Genomic DNA, 17,934 nt, shown 5'->3' on the forward strand with positions numbered 1-17,934 from the left:
AACTTTGCTGTTAAGATAGACAAATACTTAAGCAATTGGGAGGAACATTCTCTGGTAACAAGAGAGGCATGTATGAGTGCAAAATCAATGTAAATGAAATCATGCTGTAATCGGAAAAGGGTTTGATAAAGATAGCAAAGAGAAAACGTGGAAAGAGGACCTGGAACAAACACTGTCCTGTGACCTGGAAGCTGTTCTCCTTCTGTTGCAAGCATAGCCTGGGGCCCTCAGGACCCACTGACCTGGTTACCTCCAGCCTAGCAGCCCTTGGCTTATTGGTTTAACTATATTTCCTATACATTCTCTGAGTCTGTTATTCCTCTTCTGAAATGTGTAATTGCTATTTATTTCTAACTTTTTTTCTATTATATACACATCATTTTGAAACCTGATTCCATTCTTAATATTGGTGGTTCTCAAGAATTTTCTGGTCCTCTTGAATTCCTTTTCCCTTAATGTTCACATTAAACCTTTCATAACTGTATCTGCCCACTCCCCTGCCCCCTTTCCCGACATGCAAAAAAAAAAAAAAAAAAATCCAGGATAGCTGACCAGCAAGGTGATTAGAAAAAGAAGGGAAGGGAAGCTAGTATTCTGTGGAATTGGTGGCTCCAAGCATGGGTTAATGGATGGTTGGGACCATCCACTGTGCCACATAACACTCTGCAAATTGACTTTGCCCTTTCATATTTAAATGATACAGGTGTCAACGAAGATATGAGATGGTATCAAGTTTGTCATGATTCAATGAATGTGCATCTGTCTTCCCTCGTTCCACCAAGGGAAATGCATTAGGCTGGTGATGGTCAGCTGTCCAGCTAGGCTGGACAACTAGGCTGAGGGAGCACCAAAAAGGGGCTTTCACTGCATTTTGTGCCCCCTACCATTTCATCCTAAGACTCCAACCAAATTACTTTACATGGTGGCAAGAACTGCTCTGGGCTAGCCGCATCATCTGGGCCTAAAATTCAGATGTCAGAAACAGTTTCCTCTAGGTTATAGAACTATGTTGCCAAGCCAGCCACAGATTATAAAATAACCTCTGGGCACGTACACGAACAGTCACACCACAACACTGTGATGACGACCAGTCTGTGGGCACATGCTTTCATACATCCAGTGGGCCTTGGACCCAAGGAGGCACTGAGCATAGCAGGTCTGAACTGGCCACCACTAGTAGCTAAACTGTTTGAGGAAGGCAGGGACTGGGCTTGCAAAGGAACTTGCAGCAGTAAAGAAAAGGGAGGCGCTGGGCAATGCAGAGTTGGTGGTGATGAGCAGCTCCAATCGGCTCTGAGACACGTTGCTGAGAATGTGACCAATACCGCAGGGAAATAGCCTGACTCATACCCTTAGTGCCTGAGCACTCACAGCCAGAAGGCCACTCTCTAGCACCCCCATGCACTCTGCTAGCACCAGCTGAATTCTATACTTACTAAGATTCAGGTTATTTGTTCCTCAGCCTGTTTCATGCCAGTTAAACGTGTCGTTATTAATAATAAATAAAATATATAAATATATGAAATATGAATGCAAAAAGAAAAGTTGTTTCTATGAAAACTTGGTTGAATATTTTGAAAACATTCAATAAAAGTAAGTTGCTGGGCACTGGTTAAAGTGGAAAAGCAATTATAAAAATTTAGATGGACTCTGCATTCAGTTTGTCCAACAGGTGTCTCTAAGTTTTTGCTTCTTTTTAAAGAAATTATAACTGGAAATAGTACTGGATATACTATGGGTACAGTTTATGCATGAAAGATAAGGTAGAACTCCAACCAACTGACCAACATTCAAAGAAAAAGCCTTTATATCAAAAGCTTGGCAAAAGAATGCAATTATTTTAATTTAAAATACAAATTTGATGTGTATATCCATGATATTTTTATGATTCATCTCTTTAACATCTTCCATTAACCAACCAACTCCCTGTCCTGATTGCATCTGATTAAAGGGTCTCTGTGGAACTCCCTCATTCATTATTCTGTTGAGATCCAAGGAATGAGGAATTCCCACAATCAGTCTCTTCTCCAAGGTACAGGGCAGTAGCATTTCATAAAGGAGGAAGTTCTAAAGATCTTGTGTAATTCAAAGCTTTAATTCCAGCCTAATCATGAACAAAAAAGGACAGGTATTCCTAGTTATCAGCTAAAAGTGGCACCATGATAGTGTTACCGACCTTCCAGAGTGGGTCCCCAACAAGAGTCCTTCTGCCTGGTGTTGTTCGCGCTGATAGAAGGAGACCGAGTTTGGTTCAGAAGCGGAAGAAAGTTTTATTCTTTGATCAAAGAATGGAGAGGTGGGAGCTCCCGCTCTGGAGTACACGCTCTCTGAGACGGGCGGTTGGCGGGACCAGTTTATAGGGTTCATCTGCGGAGGGAGGGGCAGTGTCCTTGCCCGTTGGGGCAGGTGTGTTGCGCAAGGCACACCATATCTCAGTGCCAGCATCTCTGCACTGGGAACTCCAATCCCATGTCTTAGGTGCAAGGCCTCTGCAGGGCCCCGCTACAGGCAACTGAAACTAGACTAAGCACAAAAGAAGTGGTTAGACCTTATATTGTATCATCTAGATTCCATCTTATTTTTCCCAGGACCCCAGTGGGCTTTGCTGGTGACAATAGCGATAGCAAAACCCAATTTATAAACATCCCTAACATACCAGCTTTGAAATTGAGATTCTTGATAAATTTAGAAGCAGTTTCAGAATTTGCATTCTTTCCATTTTGTGCACAAAGACGTTATTATTTTATACTACATCATTTCAAATTGTCCTGTGTCAGAAGCAACTCTCTTTTTCTGGGACAGTAGAAGTAAGCCTCCTAAAGAAGATGGTTCCAGGCAACACCTCTCTTCTTGATGACGCAGGTCTCTCCCCTTGAGCTTCGTTTTGGCATAGAAGCTTATGCTCATTACAAGCGTTGACCTTCTCTGAGCTTTTCCCTGGAATAAGTCACTTTTTAAGCTCTTCTCTTTCTTCAGATGCTATGAGTCTCTAGCAATATCAGTGGGCTTCAGCTCATTTAAGTTCTTCTTGAAGCTTGTGAATGACTTTGCAGGTTGTTTTATTTTAAAGTATAGGACCGAGATATTTATCTACAAATAAGTTTAACATATCTAGGCAATTTGATTTCTTCAACATGTCTTTCTCCATCGCTAGGTCTCTGACCAGAATGTCAACTCTAGTCCCTTAATAATACTTTCAGATGACCTGTTAGAGTCCTTCAGGTTAAATATGAGGCACTGATACACATTATGTTGGCTTTACCAAATGGCTTTGACCAGAGCGTCTCATACTGAATTCTAGGACCTGGAAAAGTCAAGAGGCAGTTCTGAGGGCATTACAGAAATCAGAGGAGCAGAGACAAGGACTCCAGCAAAAGGAACTGTTCTCTTCCTCTGTGCCTTCTGTCTGAATTTCCCAATTTTATTCTGAAATAGCTCCTTTACCTGGAGCCCCCTTATGCAGTTACATCAATCAACTGACCTATGTGTAATGCCCAGAAATTGAGCAGAAAAAAGGCCCCAGCCCCTAAACTCCCAAACTTGTTAAAAGGACATGCACGATGTTTAGGCCCTTGATTCTTTTTTATAACAGCTTTTCTGAAAAGTAAGTCACATATCATGAAATTCAATCTTTTAGATGTACAATTCAGTGGTTTTGAGTGTATATATATACTGTTGTGCAACCACCACTATGTGATTTCACAGCATTTTCATCACCCCAAAAAGAAACCCCAAACTCACTAGAGTCACTCCTCATACCAGCATCCTTTCAGCTCTAGACAACTACTACCTTTGTCTCTATGAATCTGTTTATTCTGGATATTTCATATAAATGGAATCATACAATATGTGACCTTTTTTGTATCTGGTTTATTTCACATAGCATAATGTTTTCAAGGTTTACCCATGTTGTACCATATATTAGTATATCTTTTCTTTTTTTTTTTTTTTGGCGGTACGCGGGCCTCTCACTGTTGTGGCCTCTCCTGTTGCGGAGCACAGGTTCCGGACGCGCAGGCTCAGCGGCCATGGCTCACGGTCCCAGCCGCTCCGCGGCATGTGGGATCTTCCCAGATCAGGGCACGAACCCGGCAGGCGGACTCTCAACCACTGCGCCACCAGGGAAGCCCAGTTAGTATATCTTTTTTTTATAGCTGAATAATATTCCATTGTATGGATATATCACATTTGTTTATACATTCATCTTTTCTTTGCTTTTTTTTAACATCTTTATTGGAGTATAATTGCTTTACAATGGTGTGTTAAGTTTCTGCTGTATAACAAAGTGAATCAGCTTTACATATACATATATCCCCATATCTCTTCCCTCTTGTGTCTCCCTCCCACCCTCCCTATCCCACCCCTCTAGGTGGACACAAAGCACCAAGCTGATCTCCCTGTGCTATGTAGCTGCTTCCCACTAGCTATCTATTTTACATTTGGTAGTGTATATATATATATATATATATATATATATATATATATATATATATATATTCATCTTTTGATAGACGTTTGGGTCTTTTCCACCTATCTGCTATTGTGAATAGAGCTGCTATGAACACTTGTGTACAGATTTTTATTTGAACACCTGTTTTCAATTCTTTTAGGTATGTGCCTAGAAGCAGAGTTGCTAGGTTATATGGTGATTTTATGTACAACTTATTGAGAAATTGCCAAACTGTTTTTCATAGCAGCTGCACCATTTTGCATTCCCAACAGCATTGTATGAGAGTTCCAGTTTATCCACATCCTCTCCAATACTTGCTGTTTTCTATTTCAAAATATTATTATTATTATGACCACCCTCATAGATATGAAGTGTCATAAGGTCAGTCACCTTATTGGTGTTTTTATTTGCATTCCTGGATGACTGACAATATTGGGCATCTTTTCATGTTCTTATTGGACATTTGTATACCTTCTTTGAAGAAATATGTATTCAAGAAGTTTGTCCAAGAGATATGGGAACATATGTATATGTATAACTGATTCACTTTGTGATAAAGCAGAAACTAACACACCATTGTAAAGCAATTATATGCCAATAAAGATGTAAAAAAAAAACTGCATAGTCTGTTGTTTTGTTCTTGAGTTGTGTGATGGTGAATTTTATGTGTCAACTTGGCTAGGCTATGGTACCCAACTGTTTAGTCAAACACTAGTCTATGTGTTGATATGAAGGTATTTTGTACATGTGATTGCCATTTATAGTTGACTTTAAGTAAAAGAGATTACCCTTGATAATGTGGGTGGGCCTTAATTCTATCAGCCTTAAGGGCAAAATCTGAGGTTTCCTGAAGAAGAAAGAATTCTGCCTCAAGACTAGAAATCTTGCCTGAGTGTCCAGCCTTTAGGCCAGATCCCATAATATTGTGAGCCAATTCCTTAAAATAATCTCTTCATATGCATGTGTGTGTGTGTATAACTACATATATAATATATATGTATATATGCTTATATATATTATATATTTATAAATAAATATTATATATGTATATATATGTGTATACACATATATAATATGCAAACACGCTCACACAGTATACATATACATCCTATTGGTTCTGTTTCTCTGAAGAACTCTGATGGATAAAAATTGCTAAAGTTCTTTATACATTTATATATTCTGGATACTAGACCCTTATCAAATATATGAAAATAGAATCCATGTTTGGTTAAGCCACTTCAGCTGAGTTTGTTACATGCAGCCGTAAAATCCTAAATGAATCTCATAAGGGTTTTAGAGAATCAGATAGGATAATGCATGTAGAACAATTAAAACAGTGCTTAATACATAACTCAATGTTATTATTATTTTCACACATCTGAATTCATTTAGAGAAATGAGCCCTGCTCACTGAGGCTTAAAGATATTATTCATTATTCAGTAAATGCTTATGAATTCCTATTATGTATAACACACTATATGATGCAAGGTCAGCTGCATAGCATGCGGTCTGTGCAGTCATACAGGGCCCTGTGCCTGGTTTAATGCTCTGTTGTCATCATCTTAAAATTCTTATCAAGTCTTGAACAAGAGGCTCTGCATTTTTATTTTGCACTGGGCCCTACAGATTATGTAGCCACTCCTGTTATAATGAATAGAAAATTCTTTTTGCTCAGAACAGTAACTGATGTTTCTAAAAATTACCATGTGTTATTCAGAAAATAAAAATTTTTGCTGAATATACTCTGTTTCAGAAGACTGAGAAATATACAGAAATATCTTACCAAACACAATGTAAATAAATGAAGTTTTGACATGTAACAGGTAAGCTTACATTATCTGAAAAATTCACTTATTTAGAACAGTCAAGTGCCTGATAAATGAAATATCAATATATTTTGCAATAACAAGAAAGAGAGAAACTGTAGGTTTTGTTATGGTAGTAGTTATTAGGGGTTAAGGAGTTTACACGGCTGAGGTTTTGGGGGTTATGAAATAAAATTTTTGAATTACGTATCTTCTCCCCAGTTATTATTGGTTACATACAGGAGCTCGCTCAGAGACATTGGACAAGTTGCCTAACTTCTCTAAATCTTAGTTTCTCTTTCTGTAAAAATGAGGATAACATACAGCTCACAAGTCTATGCAGAGAATCAGATATTTAGCACTGTGTCATATGAGGTACAATAAAAGTGCTTCTCTCTGAATTTTCTCTTTCAAAGATGTATTGAGCACGTACTATGTGCTATGCCTCATTCTAACCATTGTGGACGTGTAGCTGGGTAAAGGTCCTTGTTCTCAAGGAGATTATATTCTAGTAAAGAAGGACATGATAAGTATGAAGAGAGATAAATATAATCACTTCAGGCTGCAATAAGTGTTAATGAGGGTTAAATGGGTGGGGGGCTGCTCTAGCTAAATGGGGGGGGGAGGTCAGGGAAAAGCTCTCTGGGAAGGTGATGTGTGAATTGAGATCTGAAAGACGAAAACGAGGAAGTCAGGTGAGGATCCCAGACAAGCACATTCTTAGCAAAAGGCACGGCAAGAACAAAGGTCCCAAGAGTGAAATGAGCTTGGCTTTTGTGGAGACAGTGACCAGAGCACAGGAGTCAGGGAGCAGGGTGGCCTGTGAGAGCAAGAGGACAGACAGGTGCCAGGTCAGGAAGGGCTTTGAGGACAAAGGACAGCAATTTGAATTTTATTCTGGTTCACAGAAAAGCCTTTGGAGGGTTTCAAGCAGGGAAACTCTATAATCCAATTTTATGCTTCAGGAAGATTCCTCTAGCTGGCTGCTCTGTGGAGGACTCAGAAGGACTGAAGGTTGGCAAGAGTGGTGGCAGTGACCACTTACTGGGGGTGTTGCATTAATCCAGGAAAAGGAAGATGGGGGCTTCGACTATGGTTGTGGTCTTAGGAGATGGTAAGAGGTTGGATTCAGGATATACTTCGGAAGCAGAACTGACAGGACTTACAGTTGGACTGAATATAAGGGTTAGGAAAGGAGAGAGCTTTTCGTTTTTCCCTGATGAAAAATTTAATACATGTTCACTATAGAGAACTTGGAAAATTCAGGAAAGTATTCAGCAGGCTACCTGTTTTAATATGTAAACTTAGCTTTTTCTTGCACAAGAAGAAATCTATTATTATTGTTATCCTTTTGAAGATTTTGGTGTACCTTAGCTTATTAGAGGCATGGGGGATTATTCAAGTTAGAAAACAGAGAGAGAGAGGGAGAAGGAGAGGGAAAAATAAAAGCTGTTTCACCCTGTTTAATACAGACTTTCCTAACCTTAGTTGAACTTTTAATTATTTTGGTGGTTGTTTTGTATAACATCTACTATCAGCTCTGTCAATGATCACCAGAAAACAAGATCTAATACTGCACTGGATCTTTTCCTCTCATTTCTCACTGTTTCCCTTATGTATAGAGTTATATTTGCAGGTTCTAAACTCAGGACCATTTACTGAGTGCACCAACACAGTTCTTGCACTGGCTTTATTCCTTCTCTTAATATTCTAGGAGGCAGGGGCTTCCCTGGTGACACAGTGGCTAAGAACCCACCTGCCAATGCAGCGGACACGGGTTTGAGCCCTGGTCCAGGAAGATTCCATATACCTCGGAGCAACTAAGCCTGTGCACCACAACTACTGAGCCTATGCTCTAGAGCCCGCGAGCCACAACTACTGAGCCCGCATGCCACAACTACTGAAGCCCACGTGCCTAGAGCCTGCACCCCGCAACAAGAGAAACCACCATGAATGAGAAGCCCGCGCACCGCAACGAAGAGTGTACCCCGCTCGCCACAACTAGAGAAAGCCCGTGAGCAGCAACAAAGACCCAACGCAGCCAAAAATAAATAAAATTTTAAAAATATATATTCTAGGAGGCACATGGTGTCTGGATTACATTGTTCTATAGTATTTTCAACTGTCTTGCTAATCCACTGCTGTTTCTTCTAACAGTTATTCTTACAAAAGCGGTAGGGAACTTGTATAAAATTATGTTTAAAATTGACATTGTCTTCCAAATATCTTATTTTTCTCTTAATGGAGAAAGTGACAGCCAGTGGAATATGAACTACATTGATAACATACAACTAGTAGCAATGAAAGAAACTGAGTTTTAAACTTGAGAATGCACATCTAAGGTGTTTATAAATTTATACAGTCAAATGTCCTTAATTTAATTCTCCATTTAATTTGTAATTTGGGAGCGACAACACTGGGTATTTAGTGAGGTTCCAAGTATCCAGGGCAGGGGCTGGGGGAGAGGGAGATGGTAGAACAAAAATATTTCCTTTGTCTTTTATGACTTGAAATTGTCTAAAATGTGATGAAGAAAAAATACCTCATTTAAAAAATATATTTTGGGATAGGTATTGGTAATAATAATTAATAACGAGTGCTTTTATGCCCCAGAATCAATTGGTGCTGCTTGTCCCATTAAAGTGGACATGGTGAGCCTTGATTATACTCAGCTTAATTTGAAGATTTTAATAAAGGAAAAAACTTGTAGGAAGTGTGGTATATTATCATACTTAAAACAGCCAATTAAATTAGTCTCCTGATACCAGCTACTTTATAAATTCATTTATCACACAAGTTATTCTGACCTTTCCACCTCTTCCTGGATAAGGATGGTAGCAATTTCCCAGTAGCAAAATTATTGATTTTTTTTTTTTTTTTTTACAGAGCTTCTTTTCCAGTTTGAGTTTCCTTTCTTTCTGCACTTCTATTCTTGAATCCCCTTCTGAGAGACTGGAGTCCCATTTACACACTGGCAAGAAAAATGCTGTTTGGAAGGATATGGGAAGCTGCATCTTAACGTCCAAGCTAATTAGCCACACCTAAACAGTTTACGAAGGCATTTTGCTCAATATGGAGTATTTCCCTTATTCAATAAACAGAAGAAAGTGTTGATCATCTATTGAAGCTTGGCATACTCGCCAAGCAAATGTCAATCCTTTTCTACACCATTCAGTTTCATGGGCTCTAATACCTTTTTCCTAAATTTTAATGTTGATTCCTACATGTTAAACGATGATCCATTTCTCACATGCAATATTGACATAGATCATTCACTCAGCTAATTGAGAATGTTTCCCTTTATCAACAGTTTTTCATGGTTCAGGGGCATGACATCTCTTTCTAAAAAAATAATTAGAAGGTGACTCTAGCCTTTTACCAGATTTGAGAGATTTGAAGAAAATAACTATCTTTGCAAAAATTGCATTTGAAGTCAGTCTTTCTAAAAGATAAAGAATTTTCCAGAGAAATAAGGGGGGCAGGGGTCATGGATGGAAGAGAACTTCCATTTACTGAGTACCCATTATAAGCCAGAAACTGTGCTTGGAGTTTTACATGAGTTTTTTCCTTTAACACCATGAGGCGTTTATTTATTTGCATTCTGTGGTGAAACTGAGGCCCAGAGAGGTCAAGTAACTCATGCAATCAGCTGATGGCTGCTCGGCCTGGGCTCTAACACCAAGTCTGTTGGACTAGATGCCGTGCTCCTTCCATTTCACTGTACTTTGCTGCTTCAGTTGGCAAGATCAATGGGGTCCCCATACTCTGAGGGTTGCAGCAACTCAGTGATCAGAGCTGGTTCAGATTCAGAGTTCCCTTGACTGTTTTCTCGGTGGTGTTGATAGAGGCGTGGGAGGCTCTTATCCCATGTAACTTTGATCTCTCACCCATGGTCAAAAGCAGGCAGTCTCTTAGCGTGAGGCTGAGATACTGAAAAGCTCCGTGCGCTCTTACACAAAGAAGCAAGACTATCACTGCTTCCTATCAGTGTTGCTCTTTGTTTTCTCTTGGTAGCTGGGATTTTGTTCTAAGGAAGGACACTATTATACATTTTCCTCTGTGCTACTCACACATTTGCTGATAGCCACTCAACCAAGTACATGAATTACTGAAAGGTTCAATCACCTAGTATTTTAGACTATTACTCATAGTAATAAACTGTTGGGATATCTACTGAAGAGAGACCAACAAAGCATCATAAAAGCGGCATTCCTGTGCTTATACACATTCATAAAGATCAGCGCTAAGAAGAATTTCCATATTGCTTTGGATGTTAAATTTCCCTAAACATACATAGTCCAATTTTCTGAGGCCACCCTTAAAGGACTATCTAGCTCTTTTAAAACAAATAAAAAATATGTGTAGCTCAGTATTGAGAGGGAAGACTGGTCTCAGGGATTCTTTTGTTTTTACAAAATATATTGGCATTTCCTCCTACCAAAATACCTATGACTTGTCCAGGAAGAAGCATCTTGATCCAGAGCTATCTGAATTATTTTTCTAGCTTCAGTTAGCACTCTTCAGGAAGAAGTCAGCCTCTTGAGCTCCAGCCTTCATATCTTGGGGCACTGTCTGAGATGACCTAGATAAGCTGAGTGAGGCAGGATGCACTAGAAAAGGCAGGTTAAGGAGTTACCTCTCCTACAAGGGTGAGGCAGGCAGTGGGGGCACGGGCCCAGCTGCAGGCGCTGGAAGCGAGTCCAGTCCAAGAGCAAAGGAAGTCTGCATCTGACCTGGTTGTTGTCTAGCCAGAAGGCTGCCAGCTTGGGGCTTGATGCCAAAGGAAGTATCCAGAAGCTGTCGGAGATTGAGAGTTCCAGACCTTTGCCTGAGGTTCAGGAGCAGCCTGGGGACTGAAAAATAGGATCAAGGTGAGCTTTAGTTCTAGAAGAACCCATAATAGTTAAATTACCAAGGAGAAGAAACACAAAAGGGCAGCAGTTACAAGACCAATGAATACAGTGGGAACAGGTCTTCCAAGCCTGGGTGTCAGACCTAAAGCAGACACTGAATTCCAGGCTTAATTTCCTTAAGTCATTCCTGAATAATGTTGGGCCTGGGGAGCTCGGTTGTAGGGAAGGGGTTGTCAGAATAGCTGCATTTGGAACCCAGGGACCCCCTAGGAGGACAACGTCAGGGACTGGGAAAAAGGCCATGGGGACAGGCTGTATTCACTGAGGTTGTACATCTGTGTGTCAGGAAGTCAGGCTGGAAAGAAAGGGCACAGGTACTCCAGATGAGGGCTCTGGGAAAAACATGCCTTCTTTCTATTGCTGTTGGCTCTTCTGAGGCTGTGGAGATCTACCTCTTTTGTTCTCCCTGGGACCCTATTAAAAGGTTTCTTGTGTTCAATTTGTATGTGGTTTTCCCATTCCTATGGGTTTCCTGAAAATTTGAATACAGGTTTCAGATGACCCAGTAATAATTTATAGATACCATGGCTCAATGACTTTGCCCTGGAGACTCCTACCTCTTAGAGAGAGTCTGCTACTTGTTGAATGTTGAAGGATCCAGCAGAGCAACACAGAGCCAAAACCACATATGGAGTTGGAGCCCCATATGGCACTAGAGTGGAATTAATTGGAGTAGCAATTGCCATTCTATTTCACATAATTTTGTGTTTTTATTCCATGGAATTTTAGCCACAAGAACGTTATTCACAGGATGTGTCTGTGGCATGTTTTGCACTGACGAACAAAAGGGAACACTGCATCGACCACGATGCAATTACACTTCCTTCTGCACAACTTCATCCATGCCTGACATGTGGAATCTGCCCAGGACTGGCTGTGAACCCTGCAAAACCGCTGAACGATAAATTATTGTCATCATGCCTCAGAAGGCTGTGTCACATTTGCCTGCAACCATTGTACAGACCTACCTTTCAAAAATAGATGTGTTTTTGCACTCTTGAAACTACTTATTTTCTTACTCTTTGTCACAACCAGCCTAGTTTAAGCTGACGGTAAAAAGAGGTTTTGGAGGTTTTCCACCACAAGGTTATTTAAAGTTCTTTGAGCTGCCGCCAGACCTTCATTTAGCATTTTAATAAACTTCCTGGGCCAAGGAGTAATTTTCCTGTATCCTCTTTGTCCTCAGCATGAAGTAATAGTACAAAAGAGGGTCATCATTTTTAGGCCAGTCACCTGCATGAATTATAAAATTATCCTTACGAACAACCAGATATAAGGTCTGGGATAGAGAAAAGGGGATCAGACTTTATTCTGTGGTTAACATTAAAAAGGGGTGGTCATAGACACATCAAGGGTTTAAGAAAGTGCCAACAGAAATATTTTTCACACAGATAGTTAGAAAGGACTTTAAAAGAAACTGCACATACAGTCAAGTTACAGGAAGATAACTAGAATTAAATTGCCTAAACTTTTGCTTGCTGGTGGTGTCCTTATCTGGAGCCTCTCTAAAGGCAGAAGTACCAATAGACTCCCATGTTTACATGGTGATATGGAAATCGGCCTCCAAGACAGTTGTAAGGCTCCCCAGAGAATTTTTTGGAAACTGCATCTCTGGGTGCGGTGTGATGTCACTTTTCAGTGTTTCTAGGCATTGTGCCAAAACTCAGTGTTCAGGAAAATAATTGCAAAAATGTTTAAATAATTTGCATGATGTTTCTGAAAGCAAAGGAAAAGCTGCCTGCTCCATTCCCAAAGGAGATTTCAAGACACAATCAATGTTGGGCCACAAAAACACTGTTTAGACAGAATAATTATCAGCCCCTTCCCTTCTCTTTCATTATTAAACTGAGGTCTATTCCCTCTGAGGGTTTCACCTGGCATATGGAAAGACTGTTTTGCTAAGTCCCCTTTATGGATGTTCAAACAGGCTAAGTAAATTCAGAGTTTACTAAATTGGCTCTTTCATGTACATCATTTGACATGAAGTTGCTTCTACGTCATGATTAGCTTTTTTGTTTCTATTTCATGTTATAATCAAGTATGATGGAATTATATAGGATGGTTTCAAACTACCAGAATTCTTGAAAATGTATCGCAATGCTGAGTTCATTTCATTCATTATTGACACCTTTAAACTGAGCTCAAAGAACCCTAAGTGACAGGGTCATCAAAACAACACACAGAAGGATGCCGTGGGTGGAATCGTATTAAGACAAAAAAGTGAAGTCGTGTTTAAATTGTGTTACAGCTTTCAATGCCCAAATTACAGTACAGTTATTTCTTTAGGGATCTACTTAAAGTACTGTTTGAATTGAATCAAAGTTATTTTTACAGAGATTCTTGAAATGACATTTTGTGATTTAAAAAGACATGGCTATTCTTTATATTGTAGTTTATTGATTTTGATAGTTTAGGAATGAATACATTGATAAGTGGCACTGTTAGAGTGCACACCAATACAATTTTACTCTCTCCCCTACCCCCATACTGCCTATTCAAACCCACTCTGTGCAACCAGTTTTTCCCCTGCCTTGTAGAAGGCACTACAGTATTAGGATAGATGGATAGATAGATAGATAGATAGATAGATGATAGATAGATAGGTGATAGATAGATAGATAGATGTATATACATACTTAGCTAATAAAATGTCTTTGGACACTTTTAATCTAAAGAGGCTAATGTTACTAATTAATGCCTAGTTCTGTGTAACTGTTAAAGAGATTAATTTGAAGTTAAGCACCTTTTCTTACTTCGGGCCTTTAGCGGAAAACAGGGTGAAGTTAGCTTCTTCTCTTTTGACTCTGCCTTCTTTTCCTTGCCACTCACTGTGATTTCTGACCCCACCAGGGTTGGGATGTGAGTGAGGGAAAGACGTAAGGAATCAGGCAAAGATTTACTTGACTGGTACACTCTTTTTTTTTTCTTTCTTTTATCTATTTATTTATTTATTTTTGGCTGTGTTGAGTCTCGTTGCTGCGTGTGGGCTTTCCCTAGTTGCAGCAAGTGGGGGCTACTCTTCATGTGGTGTGCGGGCTTCTCATTGCGGTGGCTTCTCCTGTTGCGGAGCACAGGCTCTAGGCACGCGGGCTTCAGTAGTTGTGGCTCATGGGCTCAGTAGTTGTGGCATGAGGGCTCTAGAGCACAGGTTCAGTAGTTGTGGCACACAGGCTTAGTTGCTCTGCGGCACGTGGCAGCTTCCCAGACCAGGGATCGAACCTACGTCCCCTGCACTGGCAGGCAGATTCTTTTTTTTCTTTTTTTCTTTTTTCTGCGGTACGTGGGCCTCTCACTGTTGTGGCCTCTCCCATTGCAGAGCACAGGCTCCGGACGCGCAGGCTCAGTGGCCATGGCTCACGGGCCCAGCCGCTCCGCGGCATGTGGGATCTTCCCGGGCTGGGGCACGAACCCGTGTCCCCTGCATCGGCAGGCAGACTCTCAACCACTGCGCCACCAGGGAAGCCCATGGCAGGCAGATTCTTAACCACTGCGCCACCAGGGAAGTCCCTTGACTGGTACACTCTTGATGTGTTGACACTCTTCAGACTTGGTGAATGTTTACACCTGACTTTTTCCCTCATGAGCTCATTTATAATTTTTTTTTTTTTTGAGACTCCCACATCATTGGGTATCTCTTACCTGGAATGTCCAGCAGAAATGTATCTCCTCAAAGTGGTCTTTTCTGATGCCTCCATTAGCTCTTGAGTATCTAGCAGAAAACTTGTACCTCTTTATGCTGAGGTCTCCTCACTCTCCAGGTGATCCTTCTGGGCAGAACCTTAGACAACTCTGGCCTGTTTTGCTCATCCATAGCTTAGTCTGGTCCACAAAACACTGATCTGGTGTCAGTTATACTACAGTTATTCCCCTCTGCATTGTGGCTAAAGGTAGCTTAAAGCTTGAGCCAGTTTATATTTTTTCAGGCCTGTATCAGACATGCAGTCCCAATACTAGGAAACACATAGGATACTTCCTGGGTGGTCCCAAAAGAGGTCCTCTCACATTTGAGGTGAAGAAGTATCTCCCATCCTACCTAGCTTTTAGACTGTTAGATTCTCAGCACAACTCTCTCCAAATACATCCTCTCTCTTGACCTCTCTAATCTCTTTTTTCAGGGTAGAGTTGGTAGTTTTTACCAACTCTTTTGGAAGTTCTTCTTAGGTGGCCTCAAAACTCACTTTGGAATGTTGCTGTAGAAGGAATCCAAAACTACCGCAAATGACTATGCAGTTTGTACCCCACACAAAGATATCAAGCTACAGGGATGAGTGAGTGCTGAATTACAGCCATTCCTCCTCTAGCAGCACAGGGTGCCAGAGGGGCACTTTACTGCAATTCACCTACCCAGTGGGATTGCTTTTCTGCTAATTTGCACAAAGGCACCTATTGCCTTGGAGCCCTGGTTGAAACTGAGACAGAGTCCCATGTGAAATCCCATTTCATTTAGATGAGTTACAGGATTAGCGTTCTCTCTACATGAAAACCATCTACAGATATTGATGGCACCTGTGACAACTGTTCAACAGCATGTCAAAAAATTACCAGGAGGCCAAAGATGTCATCCTGCCACTTTTCATTCGAACAAAATATCATATTTTTAGAGTTTTTTTCAACAAGAGTTCCAAGATACTTCAATGAGGAAAGAAAAGTCTTTTCAGCAAAAGGTGCTTAGACAACTGGATATCCACATGGAAAAAAAAATGACCCCTACCTCACACTGTGTACAAAAATTAACTCCAAATGGGTTATAGACCTACATGTAAGAGCAAAAACTATACAGGTTTTAGAAAAAACATAGGAGCAAATTTTGAGGCCTTGGATTAGGTAATGGTTTCTCAGATATGACACCAAAAGCACAATCTACCAAAGAAAACATAGATCAAATGGACTTAATCAAACTTCAAAAGTTTTGTGCTCCAAAGGACACCGTCAAGGAAGTGAAAAAGCAATCCACAGAATGGGAGAAAATGTTAACAGGTCATAAATCTGATAAGAATATATGAAGAAGTCACAATAAAAAAAGAGACATCCTAAAAATGGAGAAAGGATTTGAATAGATATTTCTCAAAAGAAGACATTCAAGTGACCAATAAGCACATGAAAAGCTGCTCAACAACATTAACCATCAGGAAATGTAATCAAAACCACAATGAGATACCACTTCGCACTCACTAGAATGGCCATTAAAAACAAAAACAAAAAAGAGATAATAACAAGTGTTGTGAGGATATAGAAAAATTAGAACCGTCATACACTGCTAGTGGAAATGTAAAATGGTGCAGCCACTTTGGAAAACAGGCTGACAGTTCTTCACAAAGTTACATATAAAGTTACCATAGATCCAGAAATTGCACTTCCAGGTATAAATACAAGAGAGTTGAAAACATGTCCACACAAAAACTTGTACCTGAGTGTTCATAACAGCATTATTAGTAATAGCCCAAAAGTGGGAAAGAACCCAAATAACTATCACTTGATAAACAAAATATGGCATATCCATACAGTGGAGTATTATTCAGCAATAAAAAGGAATGAAGAAATGATTCATGCTACAAGATGGAAGAATCTTGAAAACATTATGCCAAGTCACAGAAGTCAGTTGCAAAAAACCACATACAATATAATTCCATTTATATGAAATGTCCAGAGTAGGCAAATCCATAGAGACATAAAGTAGATTAGTAATTGCCTGGGCAATTTTATTTTTGGACAGTTCATTGCTAATGTATAAACAAAAAATTGATTTTTGTATATTGATCTTGTATCCTGCAACTTTGCTGCACTATTTTTTTTTGTTAGTCTTTTAGTGGATTTCTTAGGATTTTCTTGAATACAAGAGTATTTCATCTGCAATAAAGACAGTTTCACTTCCTCCTTTTCAGTCTGGATGCCTTGTATTTCTTTTGCTTGCCTGACTTCACTGGCTAGAACCTCCAGAAGTATGTTAAATAGAAGAGGTAAAAGCAGGCATCTTGCCTTGTTCCTGACCACGGGGGGAAAGTGTTCAGTCTTTCAGTATAAAGAATTATTTTGCTGTGAACTTTTAGTAGATATTCTTTTGTCAGGTTGAGGAAATTTTCTTCTATCCCTAGTTCGTTAATAGGTTTTTTTAAAAAGTCATGAATGTATGTAGGATTTTGTCAAACACTTTTCTATGTCTACTGCATTGAATATATGGTTTCTGTCCTTTATTCTATTAATATAGTGTGTTACATTGAATGATTTTCATATATTAAACCAATCTTGTATTCCTAGGGTAAATTCCATTTGGTTATGGTGAATAATCCTTCTTATATATTGCTGGATTTGGTTTGCTAGTATTTTGTTGAAGATTTTTGCATCTACATTTATAAGGCCTTTTAAATTTAAAATTTCTCTTAGCCTGTTTGTCCACTTAACTGACCATTGTGTCTTTAGCTGTGCAAAATTTTCCAGCTTTTATGCAACCAAACTAGTGAATTTTTTCCTCTATGGCTTCACAGTATTTTTTTCTTGCTGAGAAAGATTATTCCTACTCCAAGACCATAAAACTATTTATCTGTGTTTTTCTTTAATATGGTCATTATTTTATTTCTTTTAATGTTTAGAGTGTTAATCATTGGGAGTTTACATTTATATAAGCTTTAAATTGAGGACCCAATGGCCTGTTTTTTTAATCATTCCTTTTTAAAAAATTTTAAATTTTATTTTATTTATTTTTTTATACAGCTGGTTCTTATTAGTCATCAATTTTATACACATCAGTGCATATATGTCAATCCCAAT

The sequence above is a fragment of the Monodon monoceros genome, unplaced genomic scaffold, assembly GCF_005190385.1.
Source record: "Monodon monoceros isolate NGI ecotype Baffin Bay Population unplaced genomic scaffold, NGI_Narwhal_1 Super_Scaffold_12, whole genome shotgun sequence".
NCBI classification, from domain to species: Eukaryota; Metazoa; Chordata; class Mammalia; order Artiodactyla; family Monodontidae; genus Monodon; species Monodon monoceros.